Source organism: Callithrix jacchus, chromosome 3 (genome assembly GCF_049354715.1).
Source record: "Callithrix jacchus isolate 240 chromosome 3, calJac240_pri, whole genome shotgun sequence".
NCBI classification, from domain to species: Eukaryota; Metazoa; Chordata; class Mammalia; order Primates; family Cebidae; genus Callithrix; species Callithrix jacchus.
In genome coordinates this window covers 10264709-10288090 of record NC_133504.1, presented here as the reverse complement: position 1 = coordinate 10288090, position 23382 = coordinate 10264709, and the positions used below count along the sequence as shown (strand labels likewise).

General features: G+C 35.1%; 1 non-coding gene across 1 annotated transcript; it reads right to left on the bottom strand.

The window, feature by feature from the left end:
- Positions 1 to 17711: 17711 nt before the first annotated feature.
- LOC118152470 (U6 spliceosomal RNA) lies at positions 17712 to 17818 on the bottom strand. The gene has a single exon (XR_004741231.1). It is a non-coding gene; the product is annotated as a U6 spliceosomal RNA (small nuclear RNA).
- Positions 17819 to 23382: the final 5564 nt, after the last annotated feature.

The window sequence follows — 23382 nt, the reverse complement described above, 5'->3', positions numbered from 1 at the left end:
AGAAGCAGAGATACATTCATAATTATTTGCTGTATTTTTTTGTTTCTTTTTCTTTAATAGGTAAAGACAGTAAAGGTTAGACAAGTTTAGTGATCTGTCCAAGATCACAGAGCCAGGGAAAGCAGAAACTTAAAATGCAGGATTCTCTGCTCACAGTTCAAAGCAATTTTCTTTCCATTGTATCTTTTTTTTTTTTTTTTTTTTTTTTGAGACACAGTCTCTCTGTGTCTCCCAGGCTGGCATGCAGTGGCATGATCTTGGCCCACTGCAACCTCTGCCTCTTGGGTTCAAGTAATTCTCATGCCACACCCTCCTGAGTAGCTGGGATTACAAACATGTGCCACCATGTCCAGCTAATTTTGTATTTATTTAGTAGAGGTAGGGTTTCCCCATCTTGGCCAGGCTGTTCTCAAACTCCTGACCTCAGGTGGTCTGCTCTCATTGGCCTCTAAGTTCAAAATTATTTTAATCTTGATGATTATTGTGAAAAAGACAGAGGTAAAAAATATTCAGTCCTGGAATTACTGAAGATTAACAATAATTTTAAACAACCATTTGTGTCTTGAATGTAACAGTCTATGTTGTATACATTGATTGATTCATTCGTTTAATGACTTGTTGAAAAGGCAGATAAACAGTAAGGAATCCAACAAATGCAGACCTGTACTCCTTGTGATAGAAAATAGAATCATGGTTAGAAGGAAAGGTCACAGGGGAGATGATAAAAAATAAATGAAGATAGTATTATTGAGATTGCTAGAAGAAGTAAATGTCCGTTTACTTTTATTACGACCCATTATCTTTACCAAATGGATTTTATTATAAAGACGCCATGTAAAGCATAGATTTATTGGAAAGTGAATTACAAATGTACGAGTGGAATAAAATGTCAGATAGAAAATTACAACACTCCATGTTTTCAGTTACTATATAGCTCTAATTGATCTCTGACTCTATACGTTGTCCAGATAAGTACAGAATGTCTCTCCAATTGGAAAGAGGAAACTTAGTTTCATTCAGACATTTCTGTTTCAATTGTGACTTTTCCTATTTTAGCAGAATTATATATATTTTTATTTTATCCCCAGCAGGTTAATGAGGTTTATTAAGTGGGAGAGCTCCATCAGTAAGTTACACTGCATTTTATTTATTCTTTTATGATTATTCAAATAATTGAGGATGATATAATTTAAAGACCAAAAACTTATCAACATTTCATATCTATGTTTGTTTTACAAATCACAACATATAGAAATAATAATTCTTTTAGCATCAACAAGTGCAATATTCATCTGTTATTCTTTCAACTAGATCTTCCTATTTAACTTTCAGATACATATAAACACATAAAAATTATTTTTAAGCACAATATTATAAAATGCACTATACTAGAATATATATATCTGTCTCTGTCTCTATATAGAGAGAACATATATAAATATATATATAAATATAAATATATATAAAAATATTATATGTAAAATATATATAAAATAAATGAAGATAGTGTTATTGAGATTGCTAGAAGAAGTAAATGTCCGTTTACTTTTATTATGACCCATTATGTTTACCAAATGGATTTTATTATAAAGATGCCATGTAAAGCATAGATTTATTGGAAAGTGAATTACAAATGTACCAGTGGAATAAAATGTCAGATAGAAAATTACCACACTCCATCGTTTTCAGTATCTATCTATCTATCTATCTATCTATCTATCTATCTATCTATCTATATCTTCCCACCATAATTGGCAGGGCATGGTGGATATATACACATAGAAAGAATAGAGAGGTATGTGTGTATGTGTTCATATATGTGTGTGTGGGGGGGGAGATATATATATATGTATATATGTGTGTATGTATTTATATATGTGCGTGTATATATATGTATATATATATACATACGTGTGTGTGTGTGTGTGTGTGTGTGTGTGTGTGTGTGTGTATATATATATATATATAAATGAGAGAGAGTGTCACTATGTTGCCCAGGTTGATCTCGAACTCCTGGCCTTAAGCAATTCTCCCACTTCAACCTCCCAAAGTATTGAGAATAACAAGTGTGAGCCACTGCTCCCAACCTAGAATATTTTTTATCTATAAATAAAAAGTAATGTATAAGCTCTGTACTTGAACAAAAGTAGCTGAAAATAGAATATGAGTATAAGCTGCTTCTTATGGAAAATTGTCTTTTGTAAGTTTTATTTCATTTTGTGCTGAAAGATTCTATTTCTGAAACAGTTTTTTACCTTATGTAGCCTTATATAAGAGCAATACTGGTATGAAACAAAAAGTCTAAATAGGTTTTTAAACTTTATAGATTAAGTAACGTATTGGTGAGTCAAACTTTTTAGGCAGGGGCCAATTGTAAACGATTCAGCGACTGGCATACACAGTGCAACCCAACTCCCAACACTCTTCTCCGTTCATGAGCCTTCATAAGCTGCAGGCACGTCAAGGCCAAGGCCTGTAGACTTAAGGGAGCAACTTACTTTTGCTTTCCAGTTTTTATCTTATTCTATGACTATAACGGAGTCATCAGCAAACACACAAGGCCTTGTTTGCATAACATCTGTACATCAGTACTATTTCTATATACAGGCTTTCTCCACAAACATGAAGAGTGGTATGGAAATGAAATAATACTATATGATATTCTTGTTTTGCATATCCAAATTATTTTGATCATTCTATGGAGACAGAAAATGTAAAACACTGAGAGAAGAATAGTTCCCTAAAAAACTTTTCAAAAAAGTAAATTCAAATGGGTGTATATAAATATAGATGTATGTAGATGAAATGCAATTAGCTATTTAGTGGAATGGGTGTTTGACTGTTTGCTCCAGCAAACATCCGGAAAGAGCCAACAATCCAGCAGACAGGGATTTTTTTTGTTGAGCCTGCAAATTTATCTATTTCATTTTAATTTACCATACACAATAAAGTAATTACGGCAATTACTGTTTTGTGGTTTGACTATTCCAAGGATTTAAGGGAAGTTAAATGAGGCACAATAGTCCACCTGCTAAAACATCTCGAACTTACATTGCATTTCAGAGCATTTGTTCCAAAGCCCTGGTGTGCTTGGCTTAGGTGTGAAACACCCGTGTGTTGTATGTCTTAGTACCTGAAGATAACTTCCAATAAATTTAAAGTATAAAACAATCCAGTTTGATGTAAAAGTAATAACATCCTTTACTATGAAGCCTGCATGCTGTTTCTAAATACCTATGGCTCATGCACATTTTACCCACTATTTCAAAAACAGTCAATGAAAATCTGGCCAGACATCAGTGTTTAGTTTTCCCCATTGCGAAGTTTCAGACTCTGCATTGAGGTTCAGCTGCTGGGAACTGGAAAGAAATATAAGACTTTTGTATTGTCTTGTTCTGGAGAATGGAGGCCACAGGTTATCATGACATGAGCTTGTTGAACTCTCATCTCGCCTAAAGGTGTACATCTCTCCCTCATGACTAAAATGCACTGTCTGTTGTGTATAGCTTTGTTTTAGCCTTGGTTTTAATAGATCCAGTGACAAATTTAACAGTATTTTAAGGTACGTTTGTCTGATAACTACAGTAAATATTTTAGAGGTATTTATAAGACACATTTTTTGTATGCAAATTTTATACAACCCTTGTGGTAAATAAATGCATTTCCACATGAGGTCTATAATAACACAACATTTTGATGTTCTATGTAAGAATGTCGTAGTTCACCATTGGTAGGAGTGTATGTTTTTAATTTTCTTGTCTAGCCAACTATTTGCTTTCTGCGGTGTTATTTTTCCTTAACTTTTATTCAGTTGTGTTGCTTTAATTCTTCCCCAAAGAGTTTTAGTATTTTATGAACCTTCACATTTTGACCTATAAATCATCAATCTTACAAGCTTTAATTTGGGAAAGAAATTACAAAGAGCTGAAAACTGACTTTCTAAACCAAAATTGCTTTCTTAACATATATTTTTAAAGAGGAAAATTACTATGACAGGCTGATTGCAATTTAAAACATCATCTTTGGTGCATTACAAGTATTTTAAGGTTTATAATTTCCATAATCATTTTTCCTGCTTATAAAGATGCTTCAAATTTAATTTAAAATAACATTGGTATTAATTTTTATCATTTAGTATGAAAGTTGATTGTTTCTAGAGCTTGTAATACTCTGAAGTGTTGCATATCAAACTGGGTTCTCTACAGAATTTAAATCATAAAATAAAATGTGCATATTTTCCCCTGCAGGAATTCTATTTGAATCAAGCCCATCTTTAGTTCTTGTCAGAATGCACCAGTAATAATTTATTAATATTTATTGTAGTTTAGACCATACGCCTTAATATACCTTAAGCCGTTTTAAATACGTATAAATTACAATTTGAATATTATTTTCTACAGCTTCTTCAGTGCTTGATTCATCTATTACAAATTTAAATAACCTCCTCATTGTCCTGGGCATTTGGGGTTAGTACTTGCAGGAACAGGGTTTAAATAGGAGAAACTGAAGTCAAACTCTTAAGTGCCTGATTACAGTGGGATGTGTCAGTCTATGATTTTATGTCTCTTCATTTGCTTTAATTAAAATATGCTATTATTTAAAATATCTTTGGGCTGCTAAAATGAGTACGTGGGAGTAAATTTTTGAGTGACTGCCGTTCAAAACCCAGAGGTAGTATAAAATGTAATACATTCATTACAGACGGCATTGACAATACCTTTTGCAAGAAAGGAATTTGGGGTAACAGTTAATTTCAAAAGGTTCAAGTGTTTTCATTCTATAAAATTGGGAAATGGAAGTGTATATTAATTGGGAAATGAAGATGTGTATTAAATTTATGACATTGTCTTCTCCTAAAATGGCAAATTGTTAGCTATAGAAAGAATGCAAATAAAACGTCCTTTCTCTTTTGATGTGACACTCCAAGATATTAGAGCAGCATCCAAACAGGGGAACACTAAGTTTGAAACATTATTTTTTCAGTCTATTCATACATTACAGGGCATTCTGCTCTATGCAATATATTTCAAACCTGAAGGATTTGTTATATGAAAATAATCTATAGCAAATATGTGTATGTAAACGTGTATGCGTTTATTGCACTTATTTACATATATGTATGACACAGGTACATTTATATATGTACATATATATTTTCCACACTGTTTTCTGCATGCACACACACATTCACATGCGTGCGCGTGCGCGCACACACACACACACACAAATACTGTATAGGAAATATTCTCAATTCCTTATGAATAGTTGCTGCATGTTACTTACATACTTAGGGCCATCTGCTCTTTTATTATAAACTTCTGAGAATTGCAGCATTCTGTGATATGACTGCAAACCATTTAAGCAGCCTGTTAAAAGAATAAGTATGCAGTATACTACTAAGAGATCCTCAGAAATCTTACACAGATATAATGTACAATTCTGAAGAAGTAATGGATTAGTGAATGATAATTTCAAAACTTTTTTTATTGGTGAATGTTGTTCAACATTTTATGTATAAATAATGCTTCTTTTCCAAGAGTAAATAAAAATGTAGAGGAAGCTGAAAACATAACCTCTGTGTCCTAAGAAGTACGTATTTAAAGAATAATCTCAACATCTTTTTTTTTTTTTTCCAAGACCAGCCTGGCCAACATGGCAAAAATACAAAAATTAGCCGGGCAGGGTGGCACATGCCTGTAATCCCAGCTACATGGGAGGCTGAGGCAGGAGAATCACCCGAACCTGGAAGGTGGTGGTTGCAATGAGCTGAGATTGCACCATTGCACTCCTGCAATGGGAGTGCAAATGTTAATAAATTTTTATGCATCAGGACAGCATAAAAATATCCCAAAGTGAAATTGTCCCTATTTATTGCTGTTGTTAAGGCACAGCAGCATCACTTGCCTGTCAAGATTTTAGAATTACATACCATATTAAAAACCAAGTAAATTCCTTGGTTGTTGCCTTTTATAATAATTATTACAGATTTAGCTGATCACATAAATAGCTGAATTCTGAATTTTAAAATGGGTAAGTTTGAGACCACGCATGGTGGCTCATGCCTGTAATCCCATCACTTTGGAAGGCCAGAGTGGGCAGATCACTTGAGGTCAGAAGTTCTAGACCAGCCTGGCCAACATGGTAAAACTCCATCTCTACGAAATATAAAAATTAGCCAGGCTTGGTAGTGCTTGCCTGTAATCCCAGCTGCCCGGGAGGCTGTGGCAGGAGAATTGCCTGAACCTGGTAGGTATAGGATGCAGTGAGCTGAGATCATGCCACTGTACTCCAGCCTGGGCGACACAGTTAGACTCCATCTCAAAAAAATAAAATAATAAAATTGATAAATTTGAAATACGGTTACTGGGGATTATTTTTTAAGCAGTTCGAGAAGCAATGAAAAAAAAAATAGATCCTTGGTTTAACTCATTTTTTGGTTTTTAACTTATTCCACATCTCAATAGTCTTGTGGACTCACATGCAATGTAGGTTTCTCATACTCAACTGTATACATTCCCTCATAGTTTACAGAAAAGTAGTTGTGTTTACATTATTTGAAGTGTTCCTGGTCCTGCAGTTTTAAGATGTGTTAGAAGTTGTGCTTTCCTCATACTAATGCCTTCTCCTTGAGTGTACATATTTTGGTCACTCTCTTCACCACGTTGCCATTTTCTATTCCTTCCATAAGGTGATCTAAACAGATGATCTTGAGAAACACAGACTTGATCATGATGGATAAGCTTTTTGATGTGCTGATGGATTCGGTTTGCCAGTATTTTATTGATGGTTGCACATACCCAAAGGATTATAAATCATTCAATTATAAAGACACATGCACATGTATGCTTATTGCAGTAGTGTTTACAATTGCAAAGACTTGGAACCAACCCAAATGTCCATCAATGATAGACTGGATAAAGAAAACATGGCACATATATACCATGGAATACTATGCAGCCATAAAAAAGGATGAGTTCATGTCCTTTTCAGGGACATGAGGAAAGCTGAAAACCATCATTCTCAGCAAACTGACACAAGAACAGAAAACCAAAGAACACGTGTTCTCACTCATAAGTGGGTGTTGAACAATGAGAACACATGGACACTGGGAGGGTAACATCACACACAGGGGCCTGTCAGGGGATAGGGGGCTAGGGAAGGGGTAGCAGAGGGTAGGTGTTAGGGGAGAAAGAGCATTAGGAGAAATACGTAATGTAGATGACAGGGTGATGGATGTAGCAAACCACCATGGCACGTGTATACCTATGTAACAATCCTGCACATTCTGCACATGTACCCCAGAACTTAAAGTATTAAAAAAAATTATTGTTCTCATTTGCAGGATTTCAGTCTGTAATATTAAATTAAAGAACCAGATACATGTGTAATGAGATAGATTGTCAGTGTCTGAGAGATTGCAGTGACATTCTAAGCCAATTTACTGTGCAATACCTGACTGGCAAACTGCACCCCGATCCCAGCCCAGCATCTTGTAAATGCAGAGTTCTAGACTCCAGTGGGGCCACCACAAAATGTAAATGGATCAAAACCTGTTTCATCATATTTGCTGTATTTGTATTATTAGCATAATTTCATAGAAGAACAAAAATGTTTTATTTAAAAAATTCTGTCTAGTAATCTTAAGAATAACATCGAGACCATCCTAGTCGACATGGTGAAACCCCGTCTCTACTAAAAATACAAAAAATTAGCTGGGCATGGTGGCACATGCCTGTAATCCCAGCTACTCGAGAAGCTGAGGAAGGAGAATTGCCTGAACCCAGGAGGCGGAGGTTGCGGTGAGCCGAGATTGGGCCATTGCACTCCAGCCTGGGTAACGAGCGAAACTCCGTCTCAAAAAAAAAAAAAAGAATAACAATCGATTCATAATGTCAGCCCAAAACGTATGTTGAACTTTACCAACAAAGTTCTCAAAAAGTTACGCTTACATTCTGGATAAATACTTATCATTTCCTCTGAAAAGTTATTTGTCTAGGATATTGGCAAAAACTTCTACCATGGTTTTTTTTTTTTTTTTTTTTTTTTTTTTTAAATTAGAATGCAGTAATTTTTGGAAGAAAATCCCTTGGGGTGAAATCCATTGTCTGCTTATAAATCTACAAGTGTGGTAATAAATGATTAAGGATTGAACAAGCACCTTTTAGACTTCATTCAGTTTACACAGATCTACCTTATATTTCTGCTTTGAACATTAAATGTTAAAAGAAAATGATGTAAAAAATGGTGCTAGATTCATAAGAATAATGAAAACAGATATGTAGTACAAATTATTAGAGATTGGCCAGGCACGGTGGCTCACACCTCTAATCCCAGCACTTTGGGAGGCATAGGTGGGCAGATCACCTGAGGTCAGGAGTTCAAGACCATCCTGGCCAACATGGTGAAAACCCATCTCTACTAAAAATACAGAAATTAGCTGGGTATGGTGGTACATGCCTGTGGTACCAGCTACTAGGGAGGCAGAGGCAAGAGAATTGCTTGAACTCGGGAGGTGGAGGTTGCAGTGAGCCAAGATAACACCACTGCAATCCAGCCCAGGAGACAGAGTAAGACTCTGTCTCAAAACAAACAAACAAACAAAATTACTAGGAATTAATTTTGTAGGGATGGGAGCAATGATTCACTATCAAAATGTTCTGCCAACTAAATATATTTATTCATTGCAACAACACAATTATATCACACTTACTGTAGGACAAGATTGCAGCCTATATTGAATTGTACAGAACATATTTCTTTAACCCTGGCTATATTTTCATAAAGACAGGAATATATACTTGGACAATTTTTGAATATTGTAGGAAGGAACTTTTTCTTACCTTGGAAGCAGAGGGGTGGGGCTTGGCTATTTCCAAGTTGTAAAAATAGAACCTGTCCTTTAGGCATTGTGACGTCTTCTTGAAGAACACTTTGTGTATTAATCTTTCATTAGAACTATGTTTAAATATAATCTATTTTTGGTCTGATTTGGCAGGAGCTGAAATAGTTTGGAGTAAAAATTTGTGTTGACTTAAGTGTAAATAGTATTCTATTCTTGACTGTGTGCTGTTTTAAGTGTATTTGCAATTGATGTATGTTTCAATGCCATCTCTATGCTATACTTGAAATATATGCAGGGCGTATGAGTTCTATATTGCTACATTTAAAAAAATCATGCTGAAACTTAGTTTCCACGAGTCAGGAATCTGGATGCAGTTTATCTGTGTGTTTCTGGATGAAAATTCTTGTGAGGTTGCAAAGTGTTTGCCAGGGCTGCCGTCAACTGCAGGTTTGACCATGTGAGGAGTCTCTTCAGTGCCTACTCCTTATGCCTATTGGTCATCTTCAGGTTCACACTCACCAGTGGGTCTGTGGGATGGGAATCATTCCTTGTTATGTCAGTTCTTTTCATAGGGCCAGTCACAACATGAAATCTGGCTTCCTCCAGAGTGGGGGGTGGGGCCGGGAGAGAGAGAGAGAGAGAGAGAGAGAGAGAGAGAGAGAATATGCATACCTAAAATGGGAGCCATGGCCCTTTATCAGTATAATATTGGAAATGACATTCCATCACATCTACCATATTTTATTATTAGAAATGAGTGAATAAACCCAGTTCACACTTGGGGAGATTTCATAAACGCATGACTATCAAGAGACAGGGATCACTGGGAGCTATTTAGAGGCTGCTTGTCACACATGAATCAAAACTTACTGGAGAGGAATTAAATTTCCTGAAACATATTAATAATAGTAATATAATTCACTGAAGATAAATCAATCATTGAGAGTGAGCATTTAAGACTGTTCCTTCTACTAATGAAATATTTGACAGTATGAAAATAATTTCACTTTTTGGGGCCTCAGCTAAATATAGGCATACTTGGGAAATATTGGTGGTTTGGATCCAGACCACTGCAATAAAGTGAATATTGAAATAAAGCAAGTCATAATTTTTTTGGGTTTACCAGTGCATATAAAAATTATGTTTATAATATACTGTAGTAAGTATGCAATAGCATTTTTTTCTAAATATAACAGTATACATTGCATACCTTAATCAAAAATAACGTATCGCTAAAAATATGCTAACAATCATCTAAGCCTTCAGCAAGTGGTAATCTTTCAGCTGGTGGAAAGTCTTGCCTCCACGATGATGGCTGCAGTGGCAAGTGGGGAAAGCTGGGGTGGCTGTGGCACTGTCTTAAGACAACAATGAGGTTTGTCTTACCCGTTGACTCTTCCTTTCATGAAAGATTTCTCTGTACCATGAGATGCTGTTTGATAGCATTTTACCGATAGTAGAGTTTCTTTCAAAATTGAAATCAGTTCTTTCAAATGCTGCCTCTGCTTTAATACCTTAAGTTGAAGTAATGTTCTGTCCTTGCTGTCATTTCAGCCGTCTTCACCAGGAGTAGATTGCATCTCAATAAACCACTTTCTTTGCTCATCTGTAAGAAGTAACTTCTCGCCTGTTCAAGTTTGATCATGAGATTGCAGCGATTCAGCCAAATCTACAGGCTCCACTTCTAATTCTGTTTCTCTTCCTGTTTCCATCATATCTGCAGTAACTTCCTCCACCGAAGTCCTGAATCCCTCAAAGTCATCCATGAGGGTTGGAAACAACTTCTTCCAAACACCTGTTAATGTTCATATTTTGACCCCCTCCCATGAATCATGAATATCTTTAAAGGCATCTAGAATGGTGAATCCTTTCCAGAAAGTTTCAATTTACTTTGCCATCATCTATTGGATGAATCACTGTCTGTGGAAGCTATAGCCTTAAGAAATGTATTTCTTGCATGGGAAGACTTGAAAGTCAGAATTATTCCTTAATCCATGGGCTGCAGATGAATGTTGTATTAACAGGCATGAAAATAACATTCTCGCCCTTGTCTGTCTTCACCAGAGCTGTTGGCCAGGTGCATGGTCAAGGAGCAGTAATGTTTGGAAAGGAATGTATTTTTCTGAACAGAAGGTTTCAACATTGGTCTTAAAATATTCAGGAAACTATGCTGTAAACAGATATGTCATCATCCAGGCTTTATTAGTTTGTTTATAGAGCACAAGCAGGGTAGATTTAGCATAATTATTAAAGGCTCTGAAATATTCAGACTAATATGAGCATTAGCTTCAATTTAAAGTCACCAACTATGTTAGCCCCTAACAAGAGAGTCAGCCTGTCCTTTGAAGCTTTAAATCAGGCATTGGCTTTTCTAGCTACGAAAGGCCTAGGTGTCAACTTCTTCATTATAAGCTTGTCTCATCTACATTGAATATCTGTTGTTTAGTGTTGTCACCTTCATCAATACTCTTGGCTAGATTTTCTGGATAAAATGCTGCAGTTTCTAACATCAGCATCTGCTGCTTCACCTTACACTTTTGTGTTAAGGAGGAAGCTCTTTTTCTTAAGTCTCATGAACCAGTTTCTGTTACTTTCTAACTTTCCTTCCTTCGCTTCTTCACCTCTCTCGGCCTTCACAGAGTTAAGAGATTTAGGGCCTTGCTTTGGATTAGGCTTTGGATTACGGGAGTGTTGAGGCTGGCTTGATCTTCTAACCCGACCACTACAACTTTTTCATCAGCAATCAAGGTGCTTCACTCTATCATTCATATTTTCGCTGGAGTAGCACTTTTAATTTATTTCAGAAACTTTTTTTTTCATTTACTACTTGGTTAACTGGTGCAGGAAGCCTAGCTTTCAAATTTATCTGGCTTTGGACATGCCTTCCTCAATAAGCTTCATCATTTCAAACTCTTGATCAAAGTGAGGCACGTATAAGTCTTACTGTACTTTAACACTTCGAAGCAATTGTAGAGTAAGTAATTGGCTTAATTTCAATATCATTGTGTCTCAGGAGACAGGGTGCAGTAGAGGGAGATTGAGGAATGGCACGTCAGTGGGGCAGTCACAACATGCACATTTGTTGAAGTTTGCCGTCTTATGTGGAAGCAGTTCATGGTGCCTCATAACAATTACAATAGCAACATCAAAGATCACTGATCACAAATCACCGTAACAGACATAATAACAACTCGAAATATTGCAAGAATTACCAAAATATGATACAGAGATGCAATGCGAGCACCTCTTGTTGGAAAGCATCCCTGATAGACTTGCTAGATTGGAGATTGCCACAAACCTTTAATTTGTAAAAAACAAAACAGTGTATCTGCAAAGTGCAATAAAGCTACGTATGCCTGTGCTCATTTCTTATTTATGTAATAAGATGGCAATGATTATATATAACCTGTTCTGTTATAGTACATTGTTGAGGTCATAAGTTTTTAATTGTGTATTTTTTCAGTTTTAATATTTAAATCCATTGGATTTTCATTTACCTATACAGTTTAATTTATAGTTTATGAATGTCCTCGTAGCTTAGGCATGAAGAGTACCCATGCTCAGGAATAAGGCTTGATTGGTCACACAGCTCTGGCAGGTACTGACTGTGTAAAAGTGACTTGGCATTTTGCTTCAAATTTTTTCATCTGTGAAATGCAGATGATAGTCGTAACCTCATAATGTTCTTATGAGGATTGAAGCTCCTACTACATGTAAACATTTTGAAAACTACTTATCATAGATTGACTTCTCAAGTAGTATTTTTTCTGTATTTTGTGGAAATAATAGAAGTAGTAGCTGTGTTCATGGCAGTAGTATGAGTGGCAACAGTTTGGGAAACATTTTGAAATAATAGATACTGTCCATGTTCAGCTCATAAATGGTCCACTGGCTTTTAAGAAGAATCAGACAAAGGCTGTCATATATTTAACATGTTGTTAATTAGTTTCTTGAAATAATTTTGACCTTTTCTCCTAGAAAATAAGATTATATGGTATAAAAGAAACTACTACCTAAAATATTAATTTTATGACAATTGCTAAGAAAAACAAAAGCCAGCATGGGTGACCAAATTCATCTATGAGGTTTCATATATAAGAAGAAAACCCTCAAACTGAAATGCCCTGCACAGGAGGCCCGTCCTATAGAAAACCTGTGATAGGGAAATCATAAAATTACTCTCTACGGAGCTGAGTCTGTAACATCTACCATAGCACAGTGATACCTTAGAGGAAAAACAGAGGACAGGAAGTTTTATTTTTAGCTTTAGCGACACTGAATGAGAAGTTGGTGTTACTTTATATCAGATCAAACAGGTTTTAATTGATTAATTTTACCCTGCAACATGAGCAGTGGTTCCATGGCTGGGGAGGTGTTGACGCCTTCACACTTTGACCTGGATACTGCTTATTAAAAACTCTGTTTATGACAAAAGGATACAATCACATAAGAAATTATCTTTTAAAATCCATGGTCTAAATATTGTATTACAAAGATACTCATCATGATTTTCCATATTCTACATTGTGTCATTTTTTTTATTTTGTAATTGTTTGTTTTCATGAAACCTCTGAGAGCATCCTTGGGTTGTCTCAATGGGCTCTTCAGCTAAGTGTCTATCGCGAGTAAAACTGTAATAATGTACAATTAAAGGAACTTCTTCAGTATCGTGGCTTTGCCATGGTGTAACATAAAATCCTAAGTCTGGAAATACAGCGTTCACTAGCATACCTTAATGATCCAACCTCTCCACTTTACACTCCATCAGCAATGTATTCCCTATCCACATTTTATCTAGGCCAGGTGTGGAACTATTTTTGGAGTAAATCTAACACTTTCTACCTGCTTTTTCTTTTCTTCTCAAATCTAATTAAACATAGAAAGAATATTGACTTTGGTTGATGAAATGGCTCTGCGCATTGTTGTCTAATAAACCAACACCAAAGTACTGAGAATTCAAATTAATGCTGTCAGTAAAGTCAAGGTGGAAGGCAAGGGAATTTGTCCCCTTTCACTGAGAGATCACTGAAGATAAGGCCACATCCAGACCCATTCCACATCCAAAGATACACAGAGACTCAAAACAAAGGGATGGAGAAAGATTTACCAACCAAACGAAGAGCAAAAATAAAAAAATAAATAAAAAGCAGGAGTTGCAGTTCTTGCATCTGATAAAATAGATTTCAGAGCAACAAAGATATAGTGGTAAAAGGATCAATGCAACAATAAGAGCTAACGATCCTAACACCCAGATACATAAGACCCATAAAGAGATTTAGACTCAACAAGACAGAAAATTAATAAGAATATCCAGGACTTGAACTCAGATCTGGAACAAGTAAACTCAATAAATATTTATAGAGCTCTCCACTTTAAATACACAAAATATTGATCGGCCATTATTAACACCCATTTTTAGAATAAAGCTACATTCCCGTTCTCTCTCCCTCTTTTTCTTCCTCTTTCTTCCTCTCCTTCATTTCTTTTTTTTTCTTTCTTTCAAAAATAAAAAATAAAAATAAAAGAAGTTGCAAACAGGAATAAATACAAAAAAAAACCTGATTGTTAACAAAAATATTACTTCTTATCAGTTGCCTTGAGAGTTTAATGGACATAAATGTCTCTTAGATGAGAGCGGGCTTGTGACTGCTTTCTGTCTGTATCAATATCCTCACCTCCACACACCACCATAAGCATAATGTATCTTGAGCACCGTTCTCCATAGTTAAGTGTGATTATTTCTCACTTGAGCTCTTTCACAGTTTAGTTGATTAAAAATAATCCACTTTTTATCTGGCTACAGATAAGACTACCATGAAAAATTTACAATTCAGCCTTAGTGTTGAGAGTTTATAATTTCATTATATCTAAAATTATCTCCAAAGTTAGTCTAGATTGACGAAGGAAACGAGCTACCCTGATTAAATACTACCCTGTCATCTCTAGATTCTTGCATTCTTTGTGTCATTGTAAGTGACACATCCAAGTGTGATAATTTCTTTCTAAGGGCCATGCCTCTCTCTTGGGCCTAGGGACACTCCCAGACCTCTCCAAGGGCCACTTTGCAAGTGCTGACAATACAGTAAAAATACCACAAAGATAATGTCTCAAAAACTGTACCACAAAGTGTAGGTTTGGGAGCATTACCTAGAATGTTTCAATTTTATCCTTTCATTGTGTTATGTCATTTAAAAGTATTTAGAAAAATTACATATTATAAAAGATATGTAATGTAATAATCTTTTCCTAACACATTAATAGTCTATCATATTAAAAATTGTATTATATGTTCATATTAGTTTTATATATATTTCAATTGACTAAATTATCATTAGTATATCACCAGTGACAAACATTTCATCATTTACTTGAACTATAAGGATAATAATGAATTTCCCTGTTGTTTTGGTAGAGTTTATTAAAGCCTGTGTGGGAATTAAATTCTTTATTAGGATGATCAAAGAGTGTATTTAGACTACATCACTTTCTTAAGCATTTTAGAAATTATTAATTTTTTTCAAAATGTATCTGACATTTCTCATGTCACTAAGAAAATCAGTGTATCAGTATTTATTTCATCTGCAAATTCCCTGTAATTACAGCAAAAACATGTCAAATATATAAATAAGCTAAAGTAAATTAAAAAGAAATGCATTTTGTAGCACTGTTGATTTTATGAAAGCACACTAATTCCAGCACATTTTAACCTTTATAAACAGCTCTTTAAGCAGGTGAAGGGAAAGTGCTATCAGGCTGGAGAAATGAAGCTGAGGCCTAGGAAGGTGAATGCCTCAGATAACATGCTAAAAACTCCCCTAGAGTCCAGACACAAGCCCAGAATGTGCCCAACGCCACCATTAGCACTCTAAAGCAGGAGACCCTATGGTAGTTTCTGGGTATTCACCAATATAAACAGAGGTTCATAAAATGAACTCATAATTTCATCAATATCCAGGAAACTGAAGAAAACACTCAAAACTAAAATAAAATATACGAATATTTCTCATTCACGGACTTTCCTCAAATAAAATTAACATTGTATCATGTGCAGAATACTATTATCTCTGTCTATTCATCCGTCTATTTATCTACAGAGGCTTACATTTTTAATCTCAATATGTGATTCGCAAGCTATTCTGATTTCTGAATTAGGGGATATAGGTCAGAAACTCTTAAAGGCAAACTCATATAGTCACTGAACATTTGGATAAAGTTCCAGTCACACTCACACACTAAAATGAATGTCCTCTATGCATACCTTTAACACAAAGCAAGGCAAATTTGCAAGAATTTTATGTATGTGGTGGACTAGATCTAGAAAATGACCCTTCAGGTAAATGAAATTAGTTATACAGTGTCGATTATTATAAATACCAAACATAGATTAGATGACATGGATTTAATTAACATTATGTTTTATAATACCATAAAGTACATATTTATTGCATTTTCCAGTGACTCATTCAATCTTTGAACCTCAACACTATTTTAACAACATTTTACATTTGTTATGAATTTTCTGCTCCTTTGGGTTTCATGCTTAAATTATTCTCTTAGGACGATTGGATACTTCAAATACCATATTTAACTTTCTCCTGCTTACTGTGGAGTCAAAGCCAGACATTTTTCTCCCTTTCCATTGACACAATGGACCTACACAAAACCAGTTCACAATATTAGACTTTATGATCAGAACCAGAAAAGAAAAATGGGAGGCTAAGTAAAAAGGAACATCAATGGCAAGAAAGAAAGAAAGAAAATGAGAAAGAGGGGGAGAGAGAAGAAAAGAGAAAGTAGAATGAAATTAAATAAAAAACAGAGTGGTGAGCAGCAGAGTGCTGTTAAAAGTCTCTCTGATTTTCCTTCTTACCCCTTTCTGAATGTGTCACATGTTCATTTTGACACTAAATGGACCTTTATGGCTTCAGTGTTATAGCCCACAACCCAGGACCACCAGTGTGTAGAATTTTCAGAAAGAAGGAAGAAAATAAAGAGGGGAGGGAGGGAGGAAACTGTGTGTAAGCAGTGTTTGTTCGACACATTTTTGGGAGCCTGTAGTCAGTTGAGGTCACCTGTGTCAATGGCAGCAAAAATAACGGGGGAAAGCTAGGAGAAGCTTCCCTTTGTAAGGAGGGACTCCCTCACACTTTCTCAGCAAGGCAGGTTTTGAGGACCTGTATTCACAGGAATTGTAGCAGACCGTCTCCATCTCTGAGTGAAGGCCATTCCTCTGGTCCAACCGCTTTGAAAAGCTGGAAAAAGATGTTCCAGTTTGGGGTCTTACTGGGATTACTGGTGCCCTCTCTACCGAGAGATGACAGGTGCAGTACTGCATCCAGTATCCTAATGAAGTTCATCCATGGCTTTATCTTTACCTAGAATTAGGCTCACTGCAGGCTTTTCAACAGAACATTTCATGTACTTGTCAACAGAGAACAAGACAGCTTAAAAAATTTAACTTGCGGTTATGTAAATTGCGTGGTTGAATCAAGGAAGGGGGCACTTTTCTCTTCCCGAATTATAAGGGCCCACCCTGAACATATATTTATAGGAAACATCCCGGCCTCTAGGCATTCCCTTCTTCCCCTGAAACTAGCATTCAAATACATGTATTTCAAATAGTTCCTTTTCTCATACCATCAAAGATATTTGTGTCTCTTTAATTATTTTTTTCCAGTTTATTTTGTATTTTACATATTAATGTGTTATTGTTAGATAAAATATAAATGGACTTTTAACCCTGAAAAAAAGTGCTTTTTTATTATATTTTTAAATCCTACTAATTGCATTCTTTTGATTAACTGGAAGAAAAAGACAATTTTAGTTTAGACAATCACATAAATACAAATATTTCTTTTTTTTTTCTTTTGAAAATATGGAACGGTTCATGAATTTGCGTGCCATCCTTGTGCAGGGGCCATGCTAATCTTCTCTGTATCGTTCCAATTTTAGTATATGTGCTGCCGAAGCGAGCACAAATTCAAATATTTCTAAAACAAAATGGGTAGTCACTTAAATTACTGTACTGTAAATGCAAATGATTCATTTTGCACTTACCAACTAAAAGCAACATTTGAACCTCACAATATGCATAAAGATTGTGTTTCCTGTGACTGAATTTAATGACAAGAATAAAGTTGGAGAAAAAATATATACAGGGGAAAGAATTTCTAGAAATAAAATACAGTCTTTTGGAAACAATACACATGGTAACCAATAGCATCTCAGCAAGTGCGCCATCTTTACTGACAAAATACAAAGTGATTTTAAATATTTAAGCCAAATGGGCAAAAATGATTGATTAAAACACATTTGCTAAATTGAAATAATGGCCATTACCATTGACTGTGAAACAATGAATCTTTGCCTAAAGCAGTGAGTGCAATAAGGCTTTTCATAACTTTTTGTATGCACAGTAAAGACTAAATATGTTGCCGCATCCACAGAGATTTAAATTAATTTCAGAAAGAAAATTATTACATTAATTTGTTTTCATCAAATATAATTTAGAATTAGTTATTCAGTAAGGGTTTTCCCAGTAGCCTTTAATAAAATGATAGAGATGGGCTTATGGGGAGAGAATCTTAATTGTTCAGCATTTCATCTCTGTTTGACTCATTTGGACTTAGTTATTAGTATGCAGCAGCTTCAGTAAACTGCTGTTTGTAAACTAGTGTCTCTGATTCCCAGCCCTGCTCTCGTATTGTTATTAGTATTGTTATTACCTTCAAAGAAACACACACATGCAGAGATTTTTTTTTTGCCTGCATTGTTTGAGGAACATTCTCATTGTTCTCCAAAGTATAGCATAACCAGAACGGATTTCAAATGTCATCTCAGTCTGTTGACATTTATAACTCACTGAGGCACATCCTATGGTTTCCCAAGCATCCCTACAAATACACAGTGGGCACTGGGGAATGTCCATTAAGTCTTTAGATTGCTTGACTTCTGTTCAATGAGGCTTCCCCAGACTAGATAAATAGTAGCCTTGAGTTTCGTAGGGTTCACACCAACAATGTGGGTCTGTGTAAATCTGTTCAAAGGAAACTGGCACTAGATGGAGAGTCTAATTATAGCAGAGTGTTATTTTAGGTTCTTCTGGTGAAGACGACTTATATTAGACTCTCTTCTCTTTTATTCGACTCTCCTTTATGTTCTTCACTGGAAGATCAGACCAAGCACATACCCTTGTTCCTTCTAATTTGTTGATGTAAATAAAAATTGTATTAAATAATACATGTAAAATCCTGTGAAGAACATTAAGTGTTTATAGAATGTTAGGATAGTTTGCAACAGATTTGCATCCGAATTCCAGTTTCTCATCTAAATTACCTGGACAGGTTGAGTCTCGTTTAGTCAACAATTAATAAACGATGACTATTGGCAGGGAATTGGAGAACTTGTGATTCACACTGTTTGTGCACAGGCAGAAGGCTGCTACTGCATCTATTGCTCATATTTTTCTTTCATAACTGTTGCTGTCATCCCTTCAAAACACTTAACTGCTTGCTACCACCTCTCCTTCCTCTCCTCTGCAACAGCAGGCTATGCCATACACTTCAGCAAGATTAACAGAAGACTAGATCTTGAACTTTTTGTGCCATTGACACAAAATTTTGTATGCAGACCCTTGGCAAAAAAAAAGACAATAAATATTGGGTGATTGTCTCAACGAATAAGTGATGGAATAAATAATAATATAAGCAGCAGTCCACATTTATTAGGTATCTGCTGTGTATATGATGTCATGTTTAATGCCATCCTCCTTTTAAAAAATTAAATGTATGATTCTGGTCTCAAAGAAGTGATACGGTTGGTGGAAGAGAGGCATTGAAATAAAGAGCTGGCAATAGCTCCTGCTCATGGATGACAAAGAAACAGTTAAGGGTAGTAGTGATAAAGTGAGTAAAGACTAGTAGAAGAAAGCCAAAGGAGAGAACACCTCAAGCTAATAAAATTAGTGAAGATTCCTTAAATAGAACTTAAGGCAAAGACACAGACCTCGTGAATGAGATGGGAAACAAACCACATATGCCAGGAAACACAGTGGGATTAGCAAAGGTGCAGAAGCTTGAAGAAGGCACAGGGTATGGTCTCAGTTTACTAGAGTGGGAGCCAGTGAATTAAAATACTAAGAAGGGCTGGGTTGCAGATGTCTAGAGTTCTAGATCTGCGAATTTATATTTGCTCCTGTATGTGTGAAAGTCTGAAAATGAAGGAGCTGTGCAAAATAGCACTTTACACACATGAAGCTGGATGTGTGCACGGGTGGTGAATTCAAGGGATGCAGCACTGAAATGGATGTAGGAAATGATATTTCCATGAACTGTCTGTAAGATGCTCAGGGTATGGATTATGGATAGCAGCAAAGAAGGCAAAGGCAAATAAGCCCCTTTCATGAAACAGTAAATAAATGTCAACAAACCTTAGCAATGCACTGTAGAGTTTTCAAAAATTATTTGTGAATGGTGTTGCCCCAAATATTGAACTGTTAGTTAACAGATACTGTAATGAGTCAAAAAGTTGAGAATTGTGGTAAAACACACAATGTGGCAGATTTTACACAGTTGTTTATTTGCTTGTTTTTTATTTTTTGTTTTTGCATTGGGATTTTGTTTTGTTTTTGTTGGAGGATTTCACAGGACTCATATTCTCCATATTATATATATATATATATATTCTCCGTATTATATATATATATATATATAATGATTTCTCTTGAAAAGGGGGTCGTCTATATTGCAGAGAAAAAGTATTTAATTGTTTAGGTAAACATGTCAGCTTAATAACAGAAATTTGTTGGGATGTAAAAACATTAAGCTATTTGAAAATTACTGAATCAGAATAATTTGGTGTGTCATTGAACAGTTCCTATTTGTAAAAAATATTGTTGCTTCTGATTACTTAACCTGAAATTTAAAATAAATTTGGTGCTACTGAAACATGGAATCCCTTTCATTGTTTATATTGGAACTCTCTTTTATTAGCAGTTACACATATTTATACTAAATATTAAGAGATTACCTTGAAGCTACAATGTTTTAAAGTGTTCTTTGGCTTAAAAAATATTATGTCAATGTAGTTAGTTATAAAAATATTTATTCTAATTTTAATGTTGGGTACATTTATTTTATAAGTGGCACTATTCCATTACAGCATCTGTATCCATGTGCATCTGTATCAATTCCGTTTTATGAATATTCATTAATTGTTCACAATAAGTATTAAAGATGGCATGTAGCATTAGGCAGTATTAATAGCAATGCATGCAGTATTAGAATACCTGTTAATATTTTTGAGACTGACTCAGCTATTTCAAATGATTTCAGATATAAGCAGTGTTTCAACTGACATAAAATTGGAATTTTCCCAATTAAAGAGAGACTACAAATCTACTTAGCTAATTAAAGAAGCGTATGTTAGGCAGCAGGTTCAATTCAAAAGACTGAGGATCACACCAATATTTTAAAAATCATAATGGAAAATTTAGAGGTCTATGTTTCCACACAAAATTTTCAGTCTATAAATTGCTTTAGTTAGAACATTGCCACTTTAGACTTTGAGGTTATCAACTTTGCCATGCAAGGAAAAATTAGTAAAACTTTCAAAGTTACATATGATTGGAAACTGTATCTATGTTCTGTTTCTTACCTGTTGGAATTAAGTCTTTTTTTTGTTAGCCAATCATCAGAGTTCACCATGTCTCTATCTATAATGTGATTACCATGAATTAGTTCAGAACCTTTAGCCAAATAGTGACTGGCGCTAAGATAAGAAGGGCAGTAAATCAGATGAGGGTGGCGTCTCAATGTCTTTATTTAGGTGACTTCAAGAAAGAACAGAGAATAATTTCACCTTCCTAGGTACTTTGTAACAAGGTACAGATTATCACGTCTGTCACATGTATATATTAATTTCTACTGAAGGATATGATACATACGCACATTACTGTAGTCACATATGTTTAAAGCTCATGTTCATAATTGCTAAAATAATTATGCTTACTTTTAGATTTTCAACCGGAGCTATTTACTTCATAAACTGAGATAATTGAAAATCATGACAAAAATAACCTCAATTCTTTTTATTACATAAGCTAATTAAACCAGATATAAACTTAATTTGCTGAAAAGTAAAGCAAACAAATATATGCTTGCCTTTAAAATCAAGCTATTCTCCCACTTGCTAATCTGCAAAATGTGAGCATCCACAAAGGGCATTTTCCTCATTATTGCAGATCTACCAGGTGTGCCACATAGGTCTGGAACACGTGGCTGGCACAGGATGGCCAAGCCTCTAAAGAGTCTTTTCCTGTTTTTCTGGTAGTGATGTATGAAGGTTAATGGGTTTTGGTCAGAAGTACTTAAAGCAATTTTAAAAATTACATTTCAAATATCCCGCCTGACCTTTTAGTTGTCCTATTAGACCTGAAGTGATGAGAATAAAAACTGGAAGTCATAACCCACCTCCCAGGTGTGACGCTGTTCTAGAAAGAAATCTTTAAAAGCCTCCAGCATGAGACAATAATGCCCCCTGCCTAGAAACTCTTAACAGTGTAGAAACTGAAGCAGAAAAACGAGAGCTAAATTACAAAGGCATTTATTCCTGGTTCCATTTTTCTAAAAGATAGTCTGTGGCTGATTTGGTGTGAGAATGCTTGTTAAATTCTCAGTATCAACCATGTCTCTACATTACAACCACAATAATGTGATGAAAGGGAATCTATCCGGGTTAATGAAGTAGACATTTTGTAATTGTATTTTGTAATTATGTTGAATTGTATCTTTTAAATACTTGAGTCTTCTTACTAAAAACCATAAGTCTCATTGCCTTCTTTGAAAGATTTATTTGCAAAGTTACGTTATCATTATTTGACTTAAGTAACAACAAGCATGATGTAGCCTTTGAGTAACTAAGAGACAATCGATCAATTAGAACTAATAAATAGTCCTAGATTCATGGCCCTGGACCACAAGTGAGATAGTCAGTGGAAAGTGGGAAGTGTATTAGGATAATTTATTTGTTGTCAAATCCTATGTTTACAGGTGCATATACCAATCGAAGATCACCACAGTGTCAAGTAAGTTCTCCAGTGTAGACAAATCTACATCAAAATTTGTAGAAGTAAGCTGTTTATCAGGCTGATAATCATTTCATAATATTTTTATATGTAGTGATTTCTACCTGGTATGAAATATGCAAGGTTCAGAAATGATTTGATTACTTTTCAATTCTAAAAAGAGTACATGTGTAGTGTTCTAATACTCTCTTTTGAAAATTCATTATTTTGACCAAAAAAAAAAAAAAAAGAGAAAGTATGACAATGTACTGTTGTGTCACAGCAACAAAAATATAACACAGAATCACTGAAACACACTCCGTCAACAAGCACAGTGAGGTAGGCCTCCTCTGCAAATGTAATGCTCCATGCTCTGCCACTGAAAGGGAGAAACTGTCGATATATGGCACACAATTGTATACATATATGCTCACACAAACAGGTCTTGATAAATCTGATTTTTAATACACTGTACAAT